This window comes from Rattus rattus, chromosome 8 (assembly GCF_011064425.1).
Source record: "Rattus rattus isolate New Zealand chromosome 8, Rrattus_CSIRO_v1, whole genome shotgun sequence".
Classification (NCBI taxonomy): Eukaryota; Metazoa; Chordata; class Mammalia; order Rodentia; family Muridae; genus Rattus; species Rattus rattus.
In genome coordinates, this window is record NC_046161.1 from 3,514,822 (window position 1) to 3,525,701 (window position 10,880).

Sequence of the window (10,880 nt, forward strand, 5' to 3'; positions counted from 1 at the left end):
ACCCACAGGTTGAAAATCTTTCAACCTTAAAAAAAAGAAAATCTTGTCATGTTCAACAACACAGATGAATCTGGAAAATATTATGCTAAGAAAAAAGCCAAGCACATAAAAATAAATATTGTATGATCCTATTTTGAAATACAAAATACCTGATGTCATAGAAGCAGAGAGAAGATTGGTTTAATAGCCAGGAACTAGAAGACTGGAGCGAGAACTAGGAAGCTTTAATTGTCAATCTAGAATCACTAGGAAGACAGTTTTGCTGAGGGATTATCTACACTGGGTTGGACTGTAGACACATCTGTGCAGAATTGTCTGAATTATGTGATGTGGATGACCCAACCCACTGTAGATGGCCCATTTCCCTTGGCACTTGTTGCCAAGTCTCAAGACCAGAGCAGGATTCCTAGAATCCATATAGTAAAAGGAAAGAATCAACTCTGGCAACTTATCTTCTGATCTCAAGTGTGAACACATATGCACAGAAATGTAAAAAAAAAAAACTTTAAAGCTACCAATTCTTCAAACACAGCTTAAAGTCATCTTCACGAAGGTGAATTATGGTGTTTGTGTTTTTTGTTTTGTTTTTGCAGTTCTGAGGATCAAACCTTACACACACACACGCACGCACGCACGCACGCACGCACGCACGCACGCACGCACGCACGCACGCACGCACGCACGCATGCGAACTCCAGAAGCTGGGACCACATATAATTTTGGATTAGTCCATCCAAAATTGCAGCATCAAAGTGGGAGAGGCTCAGGAAGTCCCACCCATCTGAGAAGCTATCTGGCAGGTGGTGACTGCTGAAGAAAGGAAAGTAAGTAGTGGTATAGCTGGGTCCTCAGGTAGAACTATTTCCAATTTTCTGAGGAACTGCCAGACTGATTTCCAAAGTGGTTGTACCAGCTTGCAGTCCAAACAGCAATGGAGGAGTGTTCCTCTTTCTCCACATCCTTACCAGCATCTGCATTTTTGATATTAGCCATTCTGATTAGTATGAGGTGGAATCTCATGACCATGAACTTAGCTGTAAGGGAAGAGAGAAGAATGTGGTACCCACTGAAAGACAGAGCTGAAAGCCACAGGAAATAGTGAAAAGAATGTGATCTCTAAAGTCGGGCTCACACTTGCCTAATACTGCCGTGTACAAACTATACAACCTTTAGGAAAGTTATCTAATTGCTTTAACTTCTAGTTCACAATTAAATATTGAGAGTAAAATACCTACCCCATCCACTTATTTTCAAAAGCAATGAAATTTTGCGTGAAGAACCTAACACAAAACCACCACTCAAAACCTGGTAAATGTATAATACACAGATTATAAGGGACTGTTCGCCAATGGTTTCCTGATTCTCTAAACTATAACTGCCCTACAAATACAAACACCAAAGACCTATAATTATTAAATTTAAATACACTTTCAAAAAACAGAGTAAGAATGACTCAAAATTGAATCATAACCTCTTAAATCCTACCAACTTCTAATTTATTCCAATCTTATCATTGTGCCTTGAACACTAATGTTCAAGTTGGTACTTAATAGATCATTATCTCTATCTCCAAACTGAAATCAGTCACAGTGCTGGGGCTGAAGAAATCTAAGTAAAAGGGCAGCCTGGGCTACATAGTAAAACCTTGTTTCAAAAGAAAAATTCATAATTTTCTTTCTTCTAGGAAAATCTAAGATAGTTCTTTGCACCAAAAGAAAACTACTGTAATATGTGCACTAATAAACACTAGTAGGTAATATATGCTTCACAACAGAGCATCTCAAGATTACAAGGATCTCTGGGAAGTAATTTCTTTAATGACATGGATTTTAAAAAAAGAATTCAAAGAGAGCAAAACAGTGAAACACATTTCAAATTAAAATAGTAGCACTATGTAGGTCATGTCCTCATTTCTGCAAAAAAGATATTCAAATTACTAGCAAGCACAAGAAAAGACGTTCAAATCACTAGCCACTAGGAAAACAAATCAAAACCACAATGACATGTCACTTCATATCACCCACGTATCCACAGTCAAAAGGAGAACAAGAGTGTCAAAGGGAACAGAGAAACTGGAACCTTCCCCACTGCAGCAGAGTGTAAACTGGTAGAGCTGACCTACCACAGCACTCATTCAGCAGTTTCTCAATGAGTTAAACATACAGTTGCCATACAACCCAACAATTCCACTCCTGTACTTACTCACAAGGAATGAAAACACAGCATCACACAAAGGTTACTCAGACTGTCCACAAGAGGAATGCCCTAACAACTAAAAATATAGACATACAGACGACCAAGAATTGTCCAACATGTAAATAAAATGTGGGATACCTACACAAGGGAATGCTAGTTACTCATAAAAAAGAAAGAAGTGCTAGTATATGCTGTGATATAAACAGTTCTTTAAAATGTACCAAACAGAAGCTACAAGATACAATAGACTGTATATTAATTTCATTACGGTGCTATGTCTCTGTCATATGGCAAATCCACAAGTTAGTATTCAGCTGGGATTAGAGGTCACGGAGGTCTGGGGCAAAACAGTGTCTTCTAGACATGACAGGAGCACTGTACTCATGCACCCACAGCAGCTGTGGTTGCCTGCATTATGACCTGAACAACATAAAGCCAGTCAACATTCTAGCACAGAGTGGGAAGTATCATGAACTCCCACTGCTGAGAAGCTATGATTACTAAATGGCTTCTAGGGGAGTCAGTTTTCTTTAATGGTATAGCTCAACCCCACTCCAGTAAATGGCCCCATATCCAGGAATTATAGGCAGCACAAATTGGAGTCAGTGAGCCATGAAAAATAAATAAAATATTAGAAAGAGAACACAAAATTAGGGGGAGTAAAGGGATGAGTGGGTATTTTTTAAAAAGTCAATATTTTCCTGAGTTTGGTACTTAATTTTGTTATAAATATATTCAAAAGCTATCAATAATTCTTCAAGAGTTTGATGAGTACAAACTTAAGTGTATTAGAGCAAAAATGAGTATCTTTAAGAGTAATACTGAAAGTTTGTAATTCCTTATTGTTTAAAGAGGTTTTCAATTGCTTTAGTATATAGCACCATGAATACATCAACCAAAAAGTATTTTTCCTGTCAATATGGCATGACCAGTGAAAATAGTAACACTATCTCTTGCTTGTTACACTGTATTTAAAAACAGGCCAATATACCAAACTTTTTACAAATAAAATGTGGAGGTGAATAGCTTTTATGGGAAAATATCAATCATATGTAGATTGTTCAAATAGACTGATATATATCAGTTCATTCTCCACTTCTGCACACCTTCGAAATATACAATGAACCTACTATTTAAATTAAGGTCACTCTGACCTGACTCAAACTACCAGAAACAGGAGCTGGGAAGATATCTCAGTCAATACAGTACCTGTCACACAAGCTTGAGCATCTGATTTCAACTCTCGGTACCCAAGTGTGGTTACCTACAATTGTAATCCCAGGACCAGGATAGCAGGAACAGAGATTTGCTGCCCTACCAGTCTAACCAGGTAAGCAAGGCCTAGGTGCCAGTTAAAACCCAAACCCTTAAACCGTAAGAGATGGAAAAGAATTTTAAGGGCAGCTCCAGCACTGAACCACAAATCTTTTCTCAGTGTCTAAATCTGTCAGAGTTTGCTTTCTATTGCTGTAACAAAATGGCAAATTGGGAGGTGGTGTGTATTCCAGTTTAAAGCTTACAGTCTACCATGAAGGAAAATCAGGGTAGGACTCCACCTGGCCACAGGAACTGCAGCAGAGGTCATAAAGAAATGCCACTTAGGGGTTGGGGATTTAGCTCAGTGGTAGAGCGCTTGCCTAGGAAGCGCAAGGCCCTGGGTTTGGTCCCCAGCTCCGGGGGGGAGAAAGAAATGCCACTTACTGGCTTGTTCCTGGCTGGCTCACTTGCTGTTTTGTCTACCTAGGACCACCTGCCCAAAGGTGACACCACCCACTGTGGGCTGGACCATCTCACATCATCATCAACTAAGAAAATGCCCCACAGACTTCCCTATTTTCTCAATTTAGATTCCTTTTCCCAGATGATTAGTCAAGCTGATTTAAATATATATATATATATATATATATACCACCCAGAAAAATAACTAAAAAATGCAAAAAGAATTATACTGACTTAATTTTTATTGAATGAGCCATTTGCAATCTTTTTAATTTTTAAATTTTTTATTTATTATTCTTTGTGTATAGATGTTTACCTACAAGTATGTCTATGTATGACTTGCATGTCTAGAGAAGAGCAAAGGCACGTGAGACCAGAAGAGGGTATTGGATCCCCTAGAACTGGCAATGAACCATCATATGGTTGCTGGGAATTGAACCTGGGTTCTCTGGAAAAGGAAATTGTGCTCTTGAACCTCTTAGCCATTTCTCCAGCCCCAGCCCTTAGTAATTTTTATGTCTACCGCTTCAGAAATGACAATTCCACAATTTTCATACTGTACCATTAGAAAAGACTGTTATATTACCTGGCAGATAACAGCAGTGTATAGAAGTATGTATATGCATTATGTGGATCCAAAAGTTAATGTGAGATGCTTATTCAATCGCTCATTTTCAATCACTCACTGTTTTCCTGTGTTGAAAGGAAGGGATAACACGTGTGTATGTGTGCAAATGTGAAGGTCGGAGGTAGACACTGGGTATCTTCCTCAATCTTGTTTTTTGTTTTGTTATTTTAAGACAAGGTCTCTCACTGAATGCTCCCCCCAACCCACCCCCAGGGATCTACCTGTCTCTGTCACAACCACCATCATCCCAGGAGGGGGGGCTACAGATGTATACCTGCCTTTAATGTGGGTTATGGGAATCAAACCCCAGTCAAACCCACTGAGCCATCTCTCCAGTCCCTCTACCTTTTGGTAGGGAAATGGGAGTACAGAGTCTCTTACTGAATTAAGCTACCCTGGCTGGCCCCAGGGTCCTTCTGCCTGGACTCCCAGCACTGGAATGCAGATGTGCACCCATGTGCCTGGCTTTCACATGCGTGCTGGGGAGTTGAACTCTGCTTACACTGCATTTTACCTACTGAGAGACCTCCCTAACTCTGACAAGTGATCAAGACTAGTGATCAAGAATAGTTGCATGTAATTCACAAAAGATTTCTGTTTTTCTTTTAAAAGAACTTTGGGGGTGGGGGTGAGGGTGAGGGAGCATGAGGATGAAAAGAAAGTATCTGAACTCCATCCATCCCCTTCTCTTTAAAACAGTCCTACATAGCATTCACGAAGGCTTTAATAAAGGCTCACTATCAAGACAATCTTCACTGATTCTTAAGATATATGGAGCACAGAGGAAAAGAAAAAAAATCTGTGTAAAATGCCTTGAGAACCCAGCTACCGAAATCATTTATAAAACATTTATATAGCAACCCTGGTTTTGACATAAGCACATCAGGTATTTAATCACAGTGCTATGTGCTCAATGTTTGTGTCCCCTCAAAATTCATGCTGAAATCCTAGCTTTCCAACGTGACAGTATTAGGTGAATACTTTGGGAGGTAATTAAGAGCGAGGGTCTTCATAAATGGAATCGATGCCCTTTTAAAAGAGGTTAAAAAACAATTCTCATCCCTCCTCACGTGAAGGGATAGAAGGTGTCATCTATAATCAGGTTATCACCAAACACAGAATCAGCAACCACCTTCATCTGAGGCTTCCCCAGCAGAACTGTGAGAAATTAATCGCTATTTTTATATACTTGCCAGTCTAAGATATTTTGTTATAGCAGCCTAAACAGACTGACGAGAGAATTTTACAAATGTAGCTCAAGAGAATGAAGAAAGAAAAAGAATGGGCCATTTGCTGAAGGTTTACAACGAACTAGAAGCAGTTCTTTGTGGAAACATTATTCCTGCTAGCTTTAAGATGTGGATTGTATCCAAATGAGGGAAACCAAAGGACAAAAGCCACATCACACTTTCTCCCACCCACATAACTTACCACATAACATTTTAAAATGGCTCTTGTATTAAAGATTTTTGGGTGCCAATGGACATTCTCAAGTCATTTCGGTGTGTTTGTTGTAAGTCAACCTGCAAGCATTTTGCAGAAAGTCATGCTTAACTGAAGAAATACCAATACAAAGCACCAACAGGGTGGGTTAGTACTGTGCTTATCCATCTTAAATCAGAAATCTACCACGTCACCAGCCAGTGATCTGGCTAAGCAATCATCTCTTTGAGCCCCAGGTTTCCTATTTATAAATGTCCACAGCATCTATCTCACTCTTCTCCCTTCATATGACACTGACGAAAATAGATCTGTACATTGTAGTGCATATATTAAGAATTATTTTCTGCTCGGAAAGATGACTGTAGTGAATTGTTATTCCACAGACAATAATAATAACGCGGCACACTTGAGAAATACCATTCACCAGCAGCAGGAGGCAGCCCACAGGCTAGTGGGACCTCCTCAAAGGGAGCCTTTGGGACAGCAGCAGGTGCTGCTTGGGGAGCAATTTTCTGGCTGCTTTCTAACAAGCCCAAAACTCTCTGGAGTCAGCTACTGACTCTGATCTGCTTCCTTGTGCAGGACTGCAAACCTGAGCAGAGGGAAGTCAATAATAAAGAACAGAGGCAAGGACACTGAGGTAAGGAGGCTCTCAGGTGAGAGAGAGGCCTTCGTTTTGCACCTGAGGCCTCAACCAAACATTTGTAAAATGGGAAGAAAAAAATGTTTTCACCTCTTTACTTCCCTGAGAAAGCTAAAGCCTGAATCAGGGTTCATGGAAAGTGTGGTAAAGCCCTGGAGGAAAAGATGCTGAAAGTGATTAACTGCCAATTGCAGGCATGCAGCAGCTCCTGAGGACCCCGCACCCCGCAGTAGGGACATTCCAGAAGCCTCGACTACCCCTAGAGACAGCCTCCTGCCCCGGCCCCGCCCCCGACCCCCACGGCCCGACCTGTGCTCACAGTCCCACGACCCTCACTGCCCCGGGGCCACCTAGACACTCCCCACCCCGGCCCGGCCTCTTCAGTCGACCTCGCGGCTCCCCTCCCCCGGTCATACGCCCAGGTGAGGGAGGAGATGGAAGGGTTTCCGCCGCCATCTTGTCCCCTCAGCCCCACAACACAGGTTGCCCGCGCCCCTCCAGGGCCCGTCCGGGTCCAGGCGACGCGCGCCCCTCGCGGACACTTACCCGGGCGGCTTAGCGTACTTTGGGGCGGCTCCCAGCGTCCCGGCGGGAAAGGGGCGGGGTGGGGCGGGGCAGCCGCGGAGGACCGGGCGGGGCAGATGGCCGGCGTACCACGTGATACCAGCCGAAGCCTAGCCACGCCCCCTAGGCTGTCCTGGGCCATTTGCGCAGGCGCAGCTGGGCTCATTTCTGGCTCTCAAGCAGAAAGTAGAGTTTGCCCTACGCCAACGAGCGTCTACTTCTCCAGAGCTGTTCTCTTCTTTGAACTGACGGTCCACTTCGACTTTGGCCACACCGGTCCCTTTCTAGGATTCAGCTTTCTTCCGTCCTGTGTTATCACCACAGTTCACAGATTAAAGACCTATCGGATCCGCTCAAGAAATGTGTGTGATAATCTTTCACGAAAGCACCTGGGACCTAGCCAAGCTTGCCAGGCTTGGAGTGGTACAACTACAATTCCTAACAGGTTTAAGCTACTTCAAAAAACAGCAATAAGCGCAAGATGAATATTCGTCGATATTTAAATCACATTTCTGAATTAAATGGGAAAAAGTCTATGCCCATCACAGCACTATATCAAAGGAATATTCCCTGATGCCTTTCGTCCAGATGATTCTGGGATTCTAATTTGGCGCACACTTCTTACAACAGGTGGAAAACTAATGGGTCACTGAAGTCTACCTCACTCTTAGGAGTGTATGAGCTATGGAAGCAGGTGCACACTGTATTAGAGGCTTCTAGGTCCTCCCTCCTCTTGGTTTCTTAGAAAACCCATTCATTCAGTTGACAAATAGTTGTAAAAGGACCTGCTATGAGGGGCTGGGGATTTAGGTCAGTGGTAGAGCGCTTACCTAGGGAAGCGCAAGGCCCTGTCTCGGTCCCCAGCTCGAAAAAAAAAAAAAAAAAAAAAAAAAAAAAAAAAAAAAAGGACCTGCTATGTTAGCTATACTAGCTTGCTTAGAGTCAATAAATGAAAAAATAGATCCTCCCCCGAAAAAATTCCTGGGGAAAAATGTTTGTTCTTGAGCTAGGAAGAAACAAAATAAACCTAAGTTATAAGATAAGCACTTTTGGTAACAAAGTAAGTGGGAGCAGGGACGATGTAGGGCAACATCCATGGTCAGGGCCTTGTTTCTCTGGTTAATTATCTCCTTTCATTCCCATGAGCATTTAAACAACTTCAATCTCTTTCAACTTAGAGCCTCCCAACCACCAGCCCTCAGGTCAACATGTTTTCATTCCCTTTATACTCTGCTCTTTGCACTTTGCAATTTACAAGGTATCTCCACTACTTCAGTTCCTCTTCAGGCCTGGACTTGCTGCAGTTTGGTTTCTGCCCATTCTTTCTAAAGTCACTAAGGATTCCTTTACTGCAAATCCCCACAATCTGCAGTAGTTTGGAGTTTTGTTTTGTTTTGTTTTGTTTTCCCCAGAGCTGGGGACCGAACCCAGGGGCTTGTGCTTGCAAGGCAAGCGCTCTACCACTGAGCCAAATCCCCAACCCCAGTAGTTTGGATTTTTAATGTTCCCCCAAAGGGCCCAAATATTGAAGGTTTTGTCTCTGTGGCAGTATTACCAGAAACCAAGGCATGAAATACAGTGTGTCAATCACAACAAACCAGTCAACCACTCTCCCAAAAAAAAAAAACAAATAGAAAAGATAATGATTTTTTTTCACAAAATCTCAAACATTAGATTTTATCAATGCAGACTCATGAGCCAGATGCTGGGGTGAAAGCCTGCTAGCTTCGAGAGGCAGAGAAAGCACCCAGCTGACCTTCCTCCACAGCTGACTTCCAAAAAGGCAATTCTCCTTCTCCATGCTGTCTCAAAAGTCCCTCAACTCGATATCCCTCCCTTTTACTTCCTCTTGCTTCCTTCCTGTGCATCTCTCTATCCTGACTTCCTTTTGCTCTCTCTATGGTTTTTTCCTATGTTCACTCCCTGTAAACTGTTGCTTGCTCCACCTCCTGACCTATGGTGACCTCATTTAACCCTGTTTACAATAGACAGGTGTAAGGTGTATTTTAGGGCTGAGCTACACCACAACTAGAAACCGATTTTTCCAGTAAATAACACGATCTCAGAGTTCACAGTGTTATCAACTATCCAGCAACAATGATTATATGAGTACCTTATTCAGCCATCATCAGAGAGGGACCAAATATAGATACCAACAGTCAAATAGTACACACACACAAGAAGAGAGAGAGAGAGAGAGAGAGACAGAGAGAGAGAGAGAGAGAGAGAGAGGAGAGGGAGAGAGAGAGAGAGAGAGAGAGAGAGAGAGAGAGAGAGAGAGAGAGCTTGAAACACATACCTCTAAACAAGATATCTCTATCAAATCACCCCACTCAGAGCTCGGGGGAAACCCAAGGAACAGGAGGCAGGAGTGGGGGAAACAGAGAAAATGGAGGACACCAAGAGAACAGGACCCTCTAAAACAACCGAGCAAATCTCCTATGAATTCACAGAGACTGGAGCGGCAAGCACAGGGTCTACACAGGTCTGCACCAGATCCTCTGCATACATACTATAGCTTCAGTTTAGTATTTTCACTGAGCTCCTGAAAGTATGAAGAAGTGGGTCTCTATTCTTATCCCTTCTCTTGAGGGCGCCTTTCTTTTTCTGTTGCCTTGGTTTGTCCAGCTTCAATATGATGCTTTCTTACTATATTTTCTTTTGTTCTGTTTTGTCATTATCTCTTAAAAGCATCTTCTTCTCTAATGAGACACAGAAAGGGAGTGGATCGGGATGGAAGAGGAGGTGGGGAAGCCTGATTGATCATTAGAGCAAGACTGCTCAGGCGGTGTCTCTGGGTAACCGTTGCTGTGATGAAACTCAATGACCAAAAGCAACTTGGGGAGGAAAGGGTTCATTTTTCTTATACTGTCAGGCAATCGTCCATCACAGTGGGAAGTCTTTGTTCTTCGCTCTTGGATGCACACTCTACTTGAGTATCCACTCTCAGTGGATCTCAAGCTACAGCAGACTTCGGGGTTGACATCAGTGACACCTATTAGCAAACAGTCTTCAGGCCTCATGTTGAACGGTTACAGCTGAGTGCTGGAGTTTTAGAACCTCTCCTCAACTTCTGCTGATTCACAGAATCAAGGAGCCACACTTGAAAATATTCTCCTTAAGGCTTTCTCCTGTTATTAATATGTAAGTCTTCACACTACTATTCCTGCTTTCATTGCATTAATAGTGACAATTGAGGTTATTTTCTCAAAACCTATGGTCATAGGCTGTGGGGCGGTGGGCTGTGAAAGGTACTCTGATTCCTAGTGGAGAGAGGTCAAATCCCGGGGAGACCCTAAAAAAAGGACAGCAGGTACATTCCCCATTCTCTCAGGATATCAGGACCTCCGTGCTGCGCCCCCCCCCCTACAGACTCCTGTAGAGAGGTTTGAGATAGACCAGTCATGTAGGACAATGCCTCAAGCCCCTCCTCCACAGGTGAGGACATGACCACAGGTCATATAGGCTCTAGACAGATCAGTCGGAGAAACAGGACCACGCCCTCGAATATGTAGATGAGGTCTTCCCAAGCTCTCAGGCCAAACCAATAGGAAGTACCTGCCGTCAGACACTGACCCATCCAAAACACTATATTTAAGTGTCGTACTCAGAATTAAAGGGGTGCAGGAATTATTCCATCACCTGAGAGCTTCTGCCGCTTGGGGAAGAGATCTGCTCTCCCTAAAT

General features: G+C 42.9%; 1 protein-coding gene across 2 annotated transcripts in view; it reads right to left on the reverse strand.

Annotated features, from left to right (window-relative positions):
• LOC116907280 (S phase cyclin A-associated protein in the endoplasmic reticulum-like) overlaps positions 1–7,288 on the reverse strand; it is a 59,764-nt gene extending 52,476 nt beyond the window's left edge. The window contains exons 1-2 of one of the 2 annotated variants that reach the window (XM_032910232.1): positions 7,176–7,223; positions 4,502–4,608 (exon numbers count right to left, since the gene is read on the reverse strand). The gene's annotated coding sequence lies outside the window, so the exon portion shown is untranslated. Of the gene's footprint in view, positions 1–4,501; positions 4,609–7,175 lie in introns of both variants that reach the window. The other variant, XM_032910231.1, reaches the window with a different exon arrangement.
• Positions 7,289–10,880: the final 3,592 nt, after the last annotated feature.